Raw genomic sequence first — 17,146 nt, forward strand, 5'->3', positions numbered from 1 at the left:
CTGATGTCTTGATAATTCATTGGAATAAATTGAAAGTGTCTCATTGTAGACATTTATCCTTATGGCTTACTTGGCATGCAAGATAGAATGATTTGATAATATTCATGAAATTACAACATATTTTACTGATGACAGTGATTAGTTTACATTTTTTGAACTATGAGAAAGATCTTTGTAACTTCTCCTGCGGTACCTATGCATTATGGAACCTTCTTCCCCATGAAAGATCAATGTTCCCTAAATGACTAAGCTAAAGGACTTGCATTACGGGAAAGAATATTCTAAAATGTCATGGTTTTAAACCTGTGGGGTATCCAATATGCTACAAGATTTCAGTGGAGTACTATTTGGCATATGTGAAAATTGCACCTCATTCTCAAATTGAGTATTGCAGACTATATACATTTTCTGGTGAACTATTTGTTGAGGAAAACTCTTCAGGCAGTTGCACCAAATTTCTTCCAGCAAAATTTTAAGGATGACATCTTAATCTATGGCTGTCAACCATATGGCCAGCAGATTTCCAGTGGATTTTCATTTCTTTATTTAGCTTGCTGGGGTAGCACCCTTAGCCCAGTTTGCCAGCTGAGTTTTATAGCAAGTGAAATGACTTGGACAACTCTCTTCATCAATTGTCATCATTGCCAAGAAATGGCAATCATGATTGCACTATTTGTCTGGCCCAGTTACTTATTGATTCATTACATTGATGACTTCTTGCAATTCATTTCAACACCTTGTGACTCTGATCCCGGGATTTTAATTTTCATAGTGACAAATGGCTGTCATATTTTGATCCACAAATTGCAGTCACAAATTCAGGCATTGTAGCACAATTGGTGTTGGTGCTATGGGAGCCTGAGCTTACTGTGCCACATCTAGAGGGTGGCTACTGAACTGTACAACATTGTTCAACTGGACCTGCAGCTACAAAGCAAGGCTGCCAGTGGCTTTGAAGAATTAAGGCCCTTAAGTTCTACGCCTTAATATTGTTCCAGGCTCCAGCTGGCAACATTGGCATCATCTTACAGTACGTTCTTCAGTGTTGCATCAGGCAGATCACCAAGACCATATGCACAAGAAAAGGGGTCTTCTCAGTCATCTCCCTAAGCAGGAGTACCAGGCCCATGGCTTTACCAGGGCAGAAGAATGCCCAATGGTGCAGGGAGCCAAAAATTGCATTCATGTTGCTCTGCATGCACCACAAATCAATTGAGAAATGTAAAGGATTTCAAACCTTTAACATGCAGTTGCATGCACAGAGCATTGTGTTAGCTGAGGTTCACTATCCTGGAAACAGCCATGATGTTTTTACCTGGTACCAGTCAGCAGTTCTGCCAAATTCAGACCCTCATGAATGGCTACAGGAGGTCTAGTGCTTCTTGCTCTACCTGTGGCTTATGACTCCCCTCTGCCACCCGACCACATGTGGACAGCACTCACATAATGAGAGCCATGCTGAACCAAGAACACTGTGGAAAAATCACCAGTATTCTAAATCTATGGGTAGAACCCTATGCCCTCACCCATGTTGAGTTTGGTGGTGGAGAGCATTTAATCAGACAGGATGGTAGGGACACCACCACCCTCCTGTATCCACTCTGATTAAATCCACAGAGGCAAGGCCCCTGGAAAGCCTTCCCACCGTGCTGCCAATTGAAAACCTTAACTGGTATTAACCCAGCAGTGGACAGGGGGTGGGGGTGGGGCGGGGGTGGGTGGGGTGGTCATCATGTGGGGATGTGCGCGTGTTTGCTTGTGGGTTCCTGAGTGGGGTAGGGGTGGTCCCTCATTCAAAGGCACTCAATGCCTGATATCAAGGGACCCAGGATTGGGAAGGAGAGCTTGTTGCGTGCCACTGCCCTGCCCTTACTGCTGACACCCTTCCCTGCCCTCTCTGCAAACCCCAGCCCATGACACCCCTCCTTCCTTCACTCATCTGTGGCCTGGGATTAGTGTGTGATGATCCTAGACCTTGGGTGGTGTCGTATCAGCAGCAGGGACTGCCTACTTGGTGGCGTGGCCGTTCAATAATGCTGCCTCTGATTGACTGGCAGCTCCCACTGTAGAGGATTTCCAACCCGGGATCCTTAACCTTGGGGAAGGATCACCGCTGGCCTGTCAAGTGCCTGATTGGCATTTAATATGGTGAGGTTTCCTGAAAATAAGTGATTTGGGACTCTCATCAGGTCTCCAGCCAATGGCTGAGATCCTCATTGCCTCCACAAGATTCCACCCAATGTCTCCATTGCCAGGACTGCTCAGGGTGTGTGAAGAAGGCTTGAGGGGTGCCCTCCAATACTTGCCAGAGTATGTTTCCACATTCATCTTGGTCTAGCTGCATTCTACAAAACTAGGCCATCATGAGGATGCAGACCTTCTCAGCAGGCCTTTGACAAGCTTCCTGGGAAGAGAACGAGTGGGGTAGGAGGATGAGGAGGAAGGGAGGAGGTATCCAGGACACTATATCTCATGAAGGGCTGTCTTTGAGGGGCTCATCAGAGTCTGGTTTCCTTGAAAACATCCCCACATCACCACTGATCCACAATCTGACAACTATCGATCTGTTACTTGAGCATCACAGCTTCCTCTTTGTCAAATGACTCAATAAAAAGTTTTCAACTCAAAAACCATTTCATAACAACTTTATCCAACAACTTTTCTAACAATACATACAATACTGTACTACAGTATAAAAGAAGTATGCTAATGCATATACTTTATAGATTTCCTTCTCGCTCGTTGCTTCTCCCCAAGGCCAACTCTCTTACGCTCGCCAACTCTCTCTCTCTCACCAACCCTCCATTCTCCACTTCCCTGCCCGACTCTCCCACTCACCACTTTCCTGCAGGACCCTCCCATTCTCAGCTCCCCTGTCCGACTCTTCTATTGTCCACTTCCCTGCTCAACTCTCCCACTCGCCACTTCCTTGCCTAGCCCTCCTGTTCACTGTTTCCTCTCCCAAATCCTTGCTGTGAGCAAGGGCTCACAAGAGGGTTGGCGAGAGGGAGGAAGTGAGGGAGGGTTGGGGTAAGAAGCAAAGAGTGTGTGGGTCAGGCAGGGAAGCGGGAAGTGGGAGAGAGTCGATGAGAGAGAGTGAGTCTCAGCCAGCAGGAAATAGTCTTGGGGAGTCGGAGTGGTCGCTCCAAAATAGCTCCGATTGGGTCACACATGCACCATCGATCCTGGCATGAAACAACGCTACATTGGAAGACCTGATGCTAACTATGCATACTGGCCCTATTATACCTGCAATGCTAAAGCAAAACAATACTGAATGAGGCAACCTAAAACTGGGACTTACTCTATTCATCTTTGTGCTTTCTGTTAGTGCCCACTCACTCACACACCCACTCACTTACCCACTTATTCACCCATTCACTCTTTCACTCACTCACCCATTTACTTTCCTAATCACTAACCCATTCGCTTGCACTTCCACTCACTTACACACCCACTCACTCACCCAGTCACTCACCCATTCACTCACCCATTCACTCACTCATTTATTCATCCATTCACACACCCACTCACTCACACACTCCTGTTACGATGTGGCAGGTGATGTGTGCCAGGTAGACCAACTTCAGAAGGGCTGCAGTATCACAATGGTTTTGCAATTTATATTTATTAAGAGAAGATTTATGCACTGAGATCAGGTGTAATGAGTCCACTAACACCTTTAGAGATTTTAAAAACTAAATTAAAACAATTATTAACAAAATAAAAGATTTTAAGCACATACATAAGATTACAGTTACTTAACACTATAACAACACCCACCTATACACCCACTTTAAGACAACAATCCAAATAGATATTAAATTTAAAAAAAAACAAGCCAGCAGGTATAGCATAGCACCCACTTGACAGTGCAATTCCAAAGGCTTCCCTCCACCTTTGGTTACTGGGCACAGCAGACTTCTGCTAAAGTGGCTAGAGGCTCCCCCAAGGCTGTTTTACACCATCTTCTTAGATCTTACATGGTCCTACAACATAACCTTCTCTCCTTCCTTAGATACATTTCTCTCTCTTTAATCTGTGAATTCCATTGTTCTATAAGTCTTTGGAAATTTACTTAATATAAAAATCTTTCATGTTACCGGTATGGTCAGTGCCTTTGGGAAAAATAAAAGATACTGCTTGACCTTGCTTATCTTGTTAGTTGTAAACATCCTATCATCCCCTTGAAACCCAAACAACTCTTCAATTATCTAAAAATACAAATTTCCTTCACACCCTGTATGCTAAGACCACATCCACGTTTACTCATTAGCATTTCAAATGCCTTTTACCCCTAACTTATTTCGATAATTTCAAACTTACATTCCATCTGACTCTAATTCAATTAAATCAGCTACACAGACAACCATCTACACTCACACCCATAAACCTACTTTACAATAAATCACTATAATATAATGAAAAATATGTTGTTTTCATGACACAACATTCACCCATTCACTCATTCACTCACATACCACTCACTCATTCACTCGCCTACTCACTCACCCAGTCACTTATATATCACTCACCCATTCACTCACCCACTCACTCAACCACTCACTTACACACCCACTCGCACATCCACTCACACAGCCACTCACCCACCCATTCACTCACCCACTCACTCATCCATTCACTCACCCACTCACTCAACCACCCACTCACACACCCACTCGTACACCAACGCACTTACCCACCCACTCATTCACCCACTCACTTACCCATTCACTCACACCACTCACCCATTCACTCACCTACTCACTCAGTCAGTCACTCAGCCACTAACTCACTCACCCACCCACTCACTCATTAGCCCATTGGAAGACTTGAGACCTTTAAAAACTTACCTGACTTACTTCGCTCGTCGTTTCTTGTGCTCTGCAGACCTTCCTTCATAGTTTACACTGACCCATTGTTGCTGGAGCTGGGATCAGAAGTCCTAACTGAAATAACACAATATGGGTGGGGCGCGGAAAGCTTCGCGGGCAGCGGCAATGTAGGCCTCTATTTCAAGTTGAGCCAGACTCTTCCTTGTTCCTTGACAGTGACAACAGGAATTATGGCAGGCATGTCAATGCACCAATCATCTAACTGTGAATTTCCATCAGCTTTTTCGCATATGTCACCCCATCTAATTCCTCATGGGAATCCTCTGCAGCAGAACTTGTCTTTGAGCTCATCTTCCAGGGAGCTGGCAAATATGCTATCCTTTCACCCTGGCCTTGTTGCAGCCCAATCAGGCCCAATATGTCATCATGGGCAGATACCACCTATTTACTTCCCTCTAAAGTACATACAGTGCCAGTATCTGAACTGGTGGCTACAAATGGCAGATCAGGTAATGGTGTTTCTTCATCAGATATTTGTTATTGCTTGCACTCCTCAAGGTGAGGCCACACTGGCTGGCCAGGTGGCAGTTCTTAGGCTTCTGAAAGTATAAATGCAGAATGGGAGGATTAGGCGGGGTAAGGGGAGGTTGAGCAGTAAGCAAAAGGTCCAGGCCATACAATCTGCAGCTTATACTTCATGCCAAGTGAGGGATGAGTGTGAAATTAGATTTGAGAAGTTCCATGTGTCAGTAATATACAATTATCCTGGATATTCTCTGTGACACCAGCTGCAATGGCCCCATTAAATGCTGCACCAATAATTTGCAGCATTGTCACCTCCAGAGGGCTCAGGTGATGAAGCTGTGCCTGTCCCCTATTGGTTCTATGCTGCTTCCAACTGTTCTGCACCATCTCATCTTGCAGAAGAGAGACAGAAGAGTGTCAATGATTGTGTTGCAATGTGTTTGGGTGATGTGCCCGTTATAGCTTCAATGAAACAGTTGGAAATTGTCAGGAAAGCTCCATGACAGGCATGGAGGCTTTGAAACAGTGAAGAAATCAACTGTGCAGCTCAAGAAGGATTCCATCATAGCACATGGATGTCCATTGAAAATTCCAATCAAAAAAGCAGAGTCAAAGAAAGAACCTAGCGACAATCGAAGAAGGGTGAACCAACTTGAAAAAGGGCTTTAAAAAGTCCTTGGGGGCTCCTCTCAAGGAGCTCCAGGTGTCGATGCAGCTTCTCGGCCCCTATAACGCTGACACCAATGCTTTATGAAAGTGTAATGTCAGAGGCAGCTTCTGCACATGTGCAGTTATCCACTTCTGTGCCACTGTCTTCAAGCCTCAGCACTCAGAGGCCAAATGCCGCAATCGCCTAAATCACTGGAGTAGACAGGCAAGCAGCCTGTCTCCACTTCAGCTGTATGCACTGAACCACAATGACACAGGAGCACCGGCAAGCATTCGCATAAAATCACTTGGTTGCATTTGGGTCTCACCTTATGATAGTTTATTGTATAAGGAAAAAGATTTAAGCCAAAATTTTTCATTTGGTGGGCTGTCGGAGCAGGAGTGGATGTGGGTGGGCACGGACCCAATTGGCACCCGTGAGCAGGGCCGTGCCACCATTTTGCGCAGGCAGGCCAATTAATCCCGTGGAGAGCAGGAGTCTGAAGTTTGCGGCGGGCGCGTACAGATCTCCAGGTCCAATGGTGACCTGGCAGTCTGTTTAAAAGAAGGCCTGGCAGCATCCTGTAGGCTGCTCACAATGGCCACCTGATCCAACCGCAGGGGGTCTGCTCAGCAAGGCACTCTGGAGGGAAAGGCAAAGGAGCAGGGCAGGCTGCAGGGTCTGCCACAGGAACAGGGCTGGCTGCAGGGTAGGCCAATGTGCCCCTCGCTTTTCTGATGATTGCCTTGCTGCCCTCCTTGAGGAGGTGGCAGCATGATGGGAGATGTTGGTCCCCCAGGATGGGAGGAGGAGGCCCCCCCACATGACCAAATGTGCTTGGGACGAGGTGGTGGAGGTAGTGAGCTCCTGCAACATAGTGCAGCGCATCTGGATCCAGTGCCATAAGCGCTTCAATGATTTGTTGTGCTCTGGAAGGTTGAGTACCATGTTGGCATTGGACATTTAACCCAACAGATATCCTTAGACTTTGAGGGCGACCCCCCACCCCCCAAGTCTTACTGTCATGACTGCATTGAATCATGTTGGGCATTTTCCTGTGCTGGGTGGGCAAGCAGATAGTGACCAGGTTTATATCAACCTGAGTGGTTCATAAAAAGATGAGTTCTCCCCTGCACCATGTGTTGCTCTTAGTTGCATATAACTAGTCTGGGGGCAACCTGCTGGAGATGCAGCCAGGGGCATACTCAGAACTCCAACACATGTCCTATTCACAGTGTTGAGATTGTGGAAGGGGAGCCTCAAGGTCTCGTGGCCAAGAGCCATCTGCTGCACTCGACACTACATCTAGTTGTGCCTTCTTGCTATGGGAGCTAAGACCATGTGTTTCCTAAAGTGATGGACGCAGAATGTGTCCAAGGTGGCTGTTGGGGGCGGTTGGGAACAGGTATACTATCTTTGTGTGACTGATCAGCAGTAGCGTGGAGAGGAGGCACTGGAGGCCTGATATGGGCCACTGTGGTTGGGGTGCAGCATGCACGTGCAGAGTACATGTGCAAATTGCCGTAATGAATGGTCTTCTCTGTTTTTCTGGAGAAGAATGCTCACAATGCCTCGGAGTGTGTGAGCATTGGAGGTGGCCAGGCCCAGCTGATGATTTTAAGCTGATTCAAGAGGAGTAACTGGAGCTTGAGAGGTGCCATGCGCCCAGGTCCACAGGTGTCGGTGAGATTGGGGTGGAATGGCCAGGTATTTGAGGTCCACAGTGACATCCGCTCTGTCTTCCTACAATCCATAGCACTGATGATTGTTTGAATTGTTATTGTTGCAACATTGCTCATTCACAGACAGATAGAGTCAGACGTGTGGGTCATAGACAAAGGTCCCTCGGCCCTTCGTAGATGCGTGTGTCAACCACCTTTCAAAGTCACCTTATCCCTTTTCTGACCACTATCCCCATGGCCTTGTATGCCATGTCATCACTACTGCACATCCAAATATTTATTACATGTTAGGAAGGTTTCTGCATCCACCACCCTTTCAGGCAATGCATTCCACATTCCCAACACACTGTGTGCAAAAGTTGCTCATCACCTCACCTGTCACCCTCATGCCCCTTACCTCAAATCAATGCCACCAGGTTACTCATCCCTCCGCCAAGGGGAAAAGTTCCTTTCTGTTGGCCCTATCTATGCCCCTCATAATGTTATAAAGTTCAATAATGTCACCCCTCAATTTCCTCTGCTCCAGGGAAATAACCCCAGTCTATGCTATGTCTCCTCATAACTCTCCAGCCCAGCCAGCATCCTGGTCAGTGACCTCTGCACTTTCTCCACTCCAATCACATCCCTCCCATGAAGCTCATATCAAAACTGCATGCAGACTATAGTTGTAGCCTAGGCCGCGTTTTCTGCACTTGCAACATGACCTCCCTGTTCCAATATTCTATTCTTCGGCTAATAAAGGCAAGTATGGCATTTACCTTCTTGAACACTTTATGTACCTGTCCCACTACCTTAACGGGCCTGTTGACATGCCCAGCAAGGTCCCTCTGACCCTCCTTACTTTCCACGGTCCTACCATTCCACGTGTATTCCCATACCTTGTTTCTCCTGCCCAATTGGCATCACCTCACACTTATCCACATAACGTTCCATTTTGACATTCCTTAGGCCATCTGACAGTCTGCCTGTATCTGCCTGTAATGTTTGTGTCTCCTCCTGACTATTTGCCATCCCACCAATATTCGTCTCCCTAGGTTCTGGAAGGTTGAGCGCATAATGAGCGAGGGGGAAAGGGATGAAGTGTGTCACTGTGTGCACACTAACTGGTCCACTGTCCTTGTTGTTCATTTCAGCATCATCAAAGCCTGTCTACCAGGAGCTATTGAAGATACCCCCTCACACCTGAGGGCCCTCAACTGGCACCTGCATCACACCATTCCTGTGAGGCAGGCACCAGCGCAGATATTCGGTGGGACAGTGGAGAGGGCACTTCACAATCGCTGGAGGAGCTGGCAGAGACAGTGAGTGCCGATGGTGCCAGCAGTCGGAGGACTGCAGGGGACCAGGCACATGCTGATTTGGGGCGTGATGATGTGCCTCTGGAGTTGTCCGCGACGCAGCAGCTGTAGGAAATGCAACTGGGTATGCGGGAACATCTGGGAGTGATACATGAGGCTATGCTTGGCTTGGTGTCCGTGGTGGAGGAGCCCACGCAGAGAATCAGTTATGCAATGAGCCTCATGGCAGAGCGTCATGCTTCCTCCAGGGAGAGTGTGGCTACTGTCGTGGAGAGGGGCTTCCAGGAGAACAAGCAGCTTCTCCTGGGGTTATGCTCGGACCTGCAAGCCCTCACATTGCCAATGTGGGAGATGGTGTGAGCTTCAAGCTTCCCAGCTCGTTGCCCATCCATTGACAGTGAGCAGTGAGGTCTGAGGCGACCTCATGTTGGCGCAGCAGCTGCCATTCGTATCTGCGGGCTCCTCTCATGGTGCTCTGGATGAGGGCAACAGCTGCTCCGCCCCTCTCCCAGTGATCGCTTCATCAGGTGAGGCTGCAATGACTGGGGAGATGCCAGTTGTGGAACTGGCAGCTCCTTCCCAAGTGGGGCCAGCACAGGCTCCACGGGCCAGAGGACAATCGCCAAGGTCATCGAGGCCGACAGGACAGCAGAGTCAACAGGCTGCCTCAGAAGCCAGTCTGAGCAATGGAGCACCACCAAGACGTAGCACCCGTAAATGTAAGCATAAGGCACCTTAGGCACACCACAGTTTCTCACTGGTGCTTTTATGTTGGTCCGAGATTAGGGAATTATTATTTGTTTATGTTTGAAAAACGTTTTGGTTTCATTTTGTGTGACCTTATGATGGAGAAAATTAAAACCAGATGTGTTATCATGGCTGAGGGTGGCTCCTTTGTTCTGCATTTGTATGTTTTACATACATGTCATGAGTGTTTGAGTGGACATTGAGGTTGATGTCCAAAGCCCTTAGTTGCAGCTGATTAAGTGGCAACTATGAAAGCGTCAGGCAAGGTTGGTTCTCTTGATCCATTTGTGTGGAGCTAGCTGAAGGCTCATTGGATTAAAGTGTCCCGGGTGTCCCTGCCTCCTTGGTGTAGTCCCAAGTCAGCGTTTAGCCCCTCATATTCCCCTGTGCTTCCTCATCCTCAGAATCAGTGCTAAACTCATCGTGCGCAGCCACAGCCACTGCGTCATCGCCTTCATCGTCCACTGCGCCCCCCTTTCCAGCGCAAGATTGTGGGGAGTGCAGCATGCAACCACTATCACCAAGACATGATCTGGGAGGTTCTGGAGTGCGCCCCCTGAGCAGTCCAGGCATCGGAAGTGCATCTTGAGAAGACCGATGGCTCTCCCCACCACAGCCCTTGTGGCTCCTATTGTAGCGCTGCTCAGCTTCTGTTCTTGTGTGGCAGAGAGGTGTCATGAGCCACCTTCTGAGGGGATAGCCCTTGTCACCCAGCAGCCAACCATCCAGCTGAGCTGGAGCACTGAAGAGCCCTGGCATCTGGGAGTGTCTGAGGATGTAGGCGTCCTGGGAAATGCCTGGGTACCTTGCACAGACCTGTCGAATCAGCATCCTGTGATCACACACTATCTGCGCATTCATGGAGTGGAGGCCTTTCCTGTTGACGAAGGCACCGGGCTCACCAGCTGGCACCTTGATGGCCACATGTGTACAGTCTATAGCACCCTGGACACGGGGGAAGCCAGCAATGGCTACGAAGCCTCTGATTCGCTGTGTCTGGCTTGCTTGGTCCCAGCGGAAGTGGATGAAGGTAAATGCACGCCTGAACAGAACGGCTGTGACCTGCTTGACACAAGTGTGCACAGCTGATTGGGAGACACCGCAAAGATCACCCGCTGACCCCTGGAAGGAGCCAGAGGCATAGAAGTTGAGGGCTACTATGACCTTCAGAGCCGCTGGCATGGGATATCCATCCACACAGTTAGGAGAGATCTCAGGGCCAATCATTTGACAGATATAGTTGACTGTCTCCCTTGACAGTCAGAGCCTCCTTCAGCACTACACCTCAGTCATACTGAGGTAGCTGCTTCGCCACCTGTATACCCTGGCAGCAGAATAGTGGCACCTTCTGCCACCCTTCCACCTTGGACTACCTCTTGGCCCTGTGCCTCTTGTGCCTGCGCCTGTACTCCCAAAGGTGACTCCCCTGGAGGCTGATTGTGCAATCCTGGCCTCCTCCTTATTCTAGCCCTCGCTTCTTCTTCAGAGGAGCTGCCTCCGGTGGACATGTCAGAACCCACGTCCAGGTTAAAGGGAGGCCTCCGGAAAGCTTCAGGCCCGATAAAGATTACTAACTGCAGAGTGCTGACCTAAGATTATAAGTACACAAAAAGCTGCTGGAATTCGTTCTGAACTGCTACAGATCACACAGGCAAGTTTAAAAAACTTTCTGCAATAAATACTCACAGACCAGAGTGACAACCCCACTGAGCCCTCTTATCCTGCCCATGGATGAGTTTGATTAAAAAGTTTCTTACCTGCCTGCCCGTTGCGCCCGTGCGCCGAGCCGAATATCACACGTGCTCCTGAAAATCGGCGTCGATTGATGATTTAAGGGCCTTACCTAGCCTGTTAATTAATGGCAGGCACGTGTCGAAATATCTCAATGGCGTATGGTGACATTGGGACGCTCGCCTAACGTTACAGCTCGTCATTTTACACAATGACATGCGGGGCCTGCCCCCAGCACGTCAAGCAGAAAATTCTACCCCTAGATCTCCATGTGTAAATTAAAGATGATGGGAGGAATTTTTTGTGCCCACTGGCATCGGGCACGATCAGTGCCATGAGCAAACAATATGGCGTAATCAGTTTTATGACAGTGGGATAACAGTTTATGATCGTCCGCTCAGCCCGCCAGTGGCGGGCCACATTTCCCACCATTGGACATCATTGTAATACTTCAGCATATCATTATCAGGCCAGCCTGCCGGAATCATCCCCCCCGACCACTGGATCGTCCGTCCACATCGACAGGAAAGCATGCCGACATGTTCCACAACAGCACATAAAAGGCATGCACTTGGTGGCCTGCATTTTGAGGGGAACTCGGAGGTGAGTACAAAGTAAGGTTGTGCCATGCTCGCCAGGGTTGCTAGTTGGAAGCTTCAGGGGCATCAGGGTTCGGGGTTAAGGGCAGCCCTGCCGTTGAAGTGACTGGTGGAGGAGGGGGGGGGGTGCGGTGGGCAAGGGCAGCCCTGCTGTTGAATACAGCGCACAAGCAATCGGGGTGGGGGGTAGGGTGGGCGAGGGAAGTGGCTACGCATTAGAGGAACCTGTATAAAGTGACCATTCCTCTGCAACTAAGACAGTTCAGGGGCAGCCACATTGATCTGATTAGGGTCAGGCTCCTAGCTTGTCTGCCCACTCAAGCAACGCAGAGGCATCAAAGTGCCACCAAGTGCTCCAGAGCTTCTTTGCCCGCCCCCCCCACACCCCCACCACCCCCCACCCCCCCACTGCCCATCACCCTGGCACAGACTGCAAATTCATGAGCATTTTAGTAGACTGCAGAACCGTTAGACGACTGCACATGTTGTACAACCTCCTCACTAAAGCTGGCCGTGTAGCAGTCACTGCTGGAGGTGCGCACAGCCTCTTGCAATGTCATCAATCTGGTTTGGACCAGTCTCCCCCACGGTTCAAGCCAACAGGGCAGCATTGCAATGCACTAATCTCTGGCCACCCAAGTGGTGGCCAGCACTCTCCAGGAAGCAATAAGGGGCCTTCACAATTAACCAGGACAGGTTCTTAGTACACCGGTGCTAACCACGTGTCTCTTTCAACCTGCAGGACAAGTACATTAGGATCATGGAGCCTGGTGAACTAATTGTATGCCTGATGGCTTACAGAGAGCGAAGAGAACAGAGGAGAGGATGATTGAGGCTCCTGGCTGCCCAGAGACAGGCACAGCAACCTCAGGAAGAAGGGGCAGATGGGAACCCCGCACACGCTGCTCAAGAGCCACAGCAAGCCATTGCAGGTTGGTGCCTAGCGACACCCAGGGTCTATTCCACCGCCTTTCATTCCTGCAGATGACCGTGAACCAATGTCGCCAAAACTGCGCATGTCTCAGGAACTGGCCGGTCACATCTGCTAGCTACTGCAGGATTTGGCGCCACAGTGACATGGAGGGCATCCACTGCCAGTGGTTGTGAAAGAGATTGTGGCACTCAATTTCTATGCCAGTGGCATCTTTCAGGGCTACACAGGTGACCTCTGTGGGATATTACAAGCCTCCACCCACAAATGCATCCATGAGATCACGGATGCCAGCTTTGCGAGGCACACAACTTTGTGCATTTTGCCCAGGAGAAGGACAGCCAGGATGCAAGAGCAATTAGATTCGCCCAGATCTCAGGTTTCCCACAGGCGCAGGGTGCAATTGACTGCACTCATATGGCACTCTGATCTCCATCACAATACATGGTGGGTGACATCAACCGCAAGGGCTTCCACTCATTGAATGTGCAACTGGTGTGCGACCACCACAAACGCATCCTGCCGGCATGCGCACGGTTTCCAGGGAGTGTACACAATCCCTAAATCCTTAATCAGTCACAGATTCTTGGTGTCTTCCAGGGTCAACAGAAGCCGCAGAGATGGCTCCTTGGGGACAAGGGCTACTGACAGAGGCTGTGGCTTATGTCACCCGTGTGGCAGCCTCTGACTGCAGCAAAGCGACGGTATAATGATGCTCATGCTGCAGCTCACAAGTTGGTGGAGCAGATCATCGAGATGCTGAAGATGAGGTTCTGATGCCTGGACCAGCCTGGTGGAGCCCTGCAATACACTCCACAGAGGGTGTCACACATCGTCGTCGTCTGCTTCGTCCTTTACAACCTGGCACTCCAGCTGGCTGAGGAGGAGATGGAGGAGCTGGAGCTCTCCTCCAATGAGGAGTACGTCAACAGGGATGAGGGTGAGGACGTCCTCGGAGGCGATGATGATGGGGTGAGGTCCTTGCACTGGCTAGACAAGTCAGACACACTCGAGAGGCCCTTATAGCTGCTAGATTTGTGAAGGGAGATGACAAATTGCAGTGACGTGACACCATAGTTCTGCACATTGCATCTGTAAATGTTTGGCCCCAGTCTGTCAGCGGGCATACCCTCTGTGAGAATGTTACTGTCATGGAGACACAGTGGAGACCCTAACAGTCACATGATTGCAGGAGGATGATGGCGACATGCAGTGGGAACACTCCATAAATCTTCACATAGCCTCTGAGAATGTTTGACTCCTGCCTGGCCAAGGGCAGATCACTTGCATTCTGTGATCAGGGTCATATCATAGAGATGCAGCCATGAAACTTTATAAGCATCTGATCCTTTTTCTGTCTGCAATGACTTTGGCAGGCGGCCTCTGGAGACCCAAGACTTGGAGGACCCCAGCCTGCATTCGGGGTGTGCTTGTGGCAGTGGCATCCTCCTCGGCCTGTGGTGCTGAAGCTGCTGAGGTCACAGGAAAAAGGTAGTCAGATTGGTCAGATACTCTCAGAGTCACTTGGATGGCCCCAGGCTGACTTCTTGAGAAGCAGGGGGAGCTGGAGTAAGATCAAGCTGCCCAGCACCCTTCTCGCATACACACTGTTGGAGGCCAACTATGGCATCACCAATGAAATTCAGCCCACGCTGCAGTGCATGAGCAAAGTCTTGGATCAAGGTCTCCATGGCAGCTGCCTTCCTACCACTGTTGACCTCAGTGCATTGGCATGCCAGTGCTATCACCTCAGCCTGGAGATGGATGGACTCCTCATCATGCCTTGCAGTCTGAGGAGTACAATGGGCATCCCTTCCTGATGTCCCCGAGCTTGCCTTTGCAGCTCCAGCAACTGTGACATGACCGAATCCAGAGGCTCGCCATCTGACTCAAACTCAGTTAAGCTCTGGCCTCCAGCAGTCCTCCGAGTGCCAGAAACCTGGGACATCCCTGCCTCCACCTGCTGTGGATCTGACAATGCGATGCGCTCACCTGATTGTGACCCCTGGGCTACTCTAAAGCTAGGTTCCACCAAGGTGTGTGTCTCTGCACTGGTGGAGAGTGTGGGTGAGCGCTATGACAGGACTTCAGGGAGGGTGCCTCCGAATTCCTCTCAGAGATTTCTTCACGGCTTGATTGGAGGCCTTGGGTCATGGACTCTGTCAGCTGTTTCGCAGAGGTGCCTGCAGAAGCAAGGAGAGATAATGAGTGCTTGGCAGTGGCCTGTGAAACAGGACACATCACTCACAGCATGGTTGTCTGATGGATGTTGCACTACTGGACCCTCACTTGGTAGAGCACCACCGACCTCACCATCAGCACAGGAATGGCCCTGCTCATCGCTGGCCAGCTGGATTTTGGGCATTCCACCACCGGTCTGCAATATCTCTCTCCCTTGTTGTGTGTCAGCTTGGCCTGCATGAATAGAGATGGAGGAAGCCTGCCAAGTCAGATGATAAGTGTGCCTGGCCTGTGTGGGTGGTGAGTGGTCCCATGGATGGGATGAGGGCAATGACAGTGAGTGTGAGAGAGTGAACTGTGATGTCCCTTGCACTAGCAGTGAGTGAAAGCACTGTGGATGTGTGATGGGTTTGTGACTGTGTTAGTTGAGAGTGATGAGAAGAGTGACTTACCCTGGTGGAACGGAGGAGTTCATTCATCTTCTTGTGACACTGAGTGGCTGTCCTCTTTTGAAGGGCACTGGTGCTGACCACCACTGCCACTGCCTCCCAAGGGTTAGCACTTTTGCTGCCCATCCTGCGGCCAGAGCAGAGGTGGAGGACATCCCGTTGGGCCTCCACGGCATCCAAAAGGTGCTCAAGGGACATGTCACATCAACCTGAGGGCTACAGTCTCCTTCAGTTTTCTGGGCCATGTCTTCCACGCAGCAGTGATAGTCTGGAAGCACTGAGATGTCTGCTTGCGGCTGGACTTTAAATATGGTGCCCAACATGATGCAGTGGCAAGGTGATGGCTGGCGGACAAATGAGAGCCCACCTGCCATGGAAATGGCGTGTTTCCTGGGAGTACATGAATTATGTGGCAGGTTTGGGATGATACGGGGTGAAAACCCACCATCATGGCCGGCAGGTAAAACATCATTTTACCCGTCCACTACCACACAGTGCAAATCCGGGACGATTTGCCCAATGCTTTTCTTCAGCTAAGGTTTCTGCACCGTTGGACTGTCACCAGCTAGTGACATATGCGGAAGGTCTGCTCTGCATGAGGGCAATAGTAAGTGTATGATAAAGTCTCCTGGCTGCTCTGTGTCCTTAATAGCCATATACATGCAATTTATTATGCCTTGCACCTGGAGAAATCTAGCAACGGCCCTGAATCCAACCATCGTCTCAGCCTGATTGGTGCAAAATTGTAAGTATTGGTCTGTTTTCTGGTACATGGCATCCATCACCAGCCTGATGTAGCCATTGACAACTGACTGTAGATGTCTCCAGGGGATCCCTGAAAAGATCCTGAAGCATAAAGGTTGAGGGCCACGGTGGGGTGGGGGTGGGGTGGGGGATTCTCTCCCATGTGTCCGTTGCTCCTCTGGATGTTGCAGCCTCGCACCTTGTGCCAACACCAGTCTCTCTATCTTTCTCAATTTCCTCCTCTCTGGAGGAGTCCGAATATGAGTGTATGAATCTAAGTGCTGCATCCAGGTCTAAATGCCTCTCAGTCTCCTATGTATGAGTTGCACCTCAGAAAGACCCTTCCCATAATCTGCCTCCAATGAGTTTTCCCACTTGGCAAAGTCTCTGGCTTCTCCTTTCCATCCTTTAATGTTCCTCACCCTTCATGTTCTGAAACGCTGCTGGTCTCAATGGCATCTGTTTTCAGCCACCGCTTACTTGCCAGTGACGTCTTGTCTCCTTATAGCTGGGAAGTCATTGAAACTCCATCGATCTTGTGTGGCAGTGGTAAAATTTAAAAAGCAATTAAAAATTGCAGTCAATTGACTATTTAACAGGCTTAATTACCTGCCTGCTGCAATGGTGCATGCTCCCTACCACACCACCTGATCGCCTCCAGAAAAAGTGGCCAACAATGGGAACATGCTGAGGGTGCATTCTGAACCCACTCTGGGGGCAGCAAAATTCAGTGCAGTGTTAAATGAAGTATCAAACTTTTGCAAATATCAGCTTT

This window comes from Carcharodon carcharias, chromosome 2 (assembly GCF_017639515.1).
Source record: "Carcharodon carcharias isolate sCarCar2 chromosome 2, sCarCar2.pri, whole genome shotgun sequence".
Taxonomy (NCBI): domain Eukaryota; kingdom Metazoa; phylum Chordata; class Chondrichthyes; order Lamniformes; family Lamnidae; genus Carcharodon; species Carcharodon carcharias.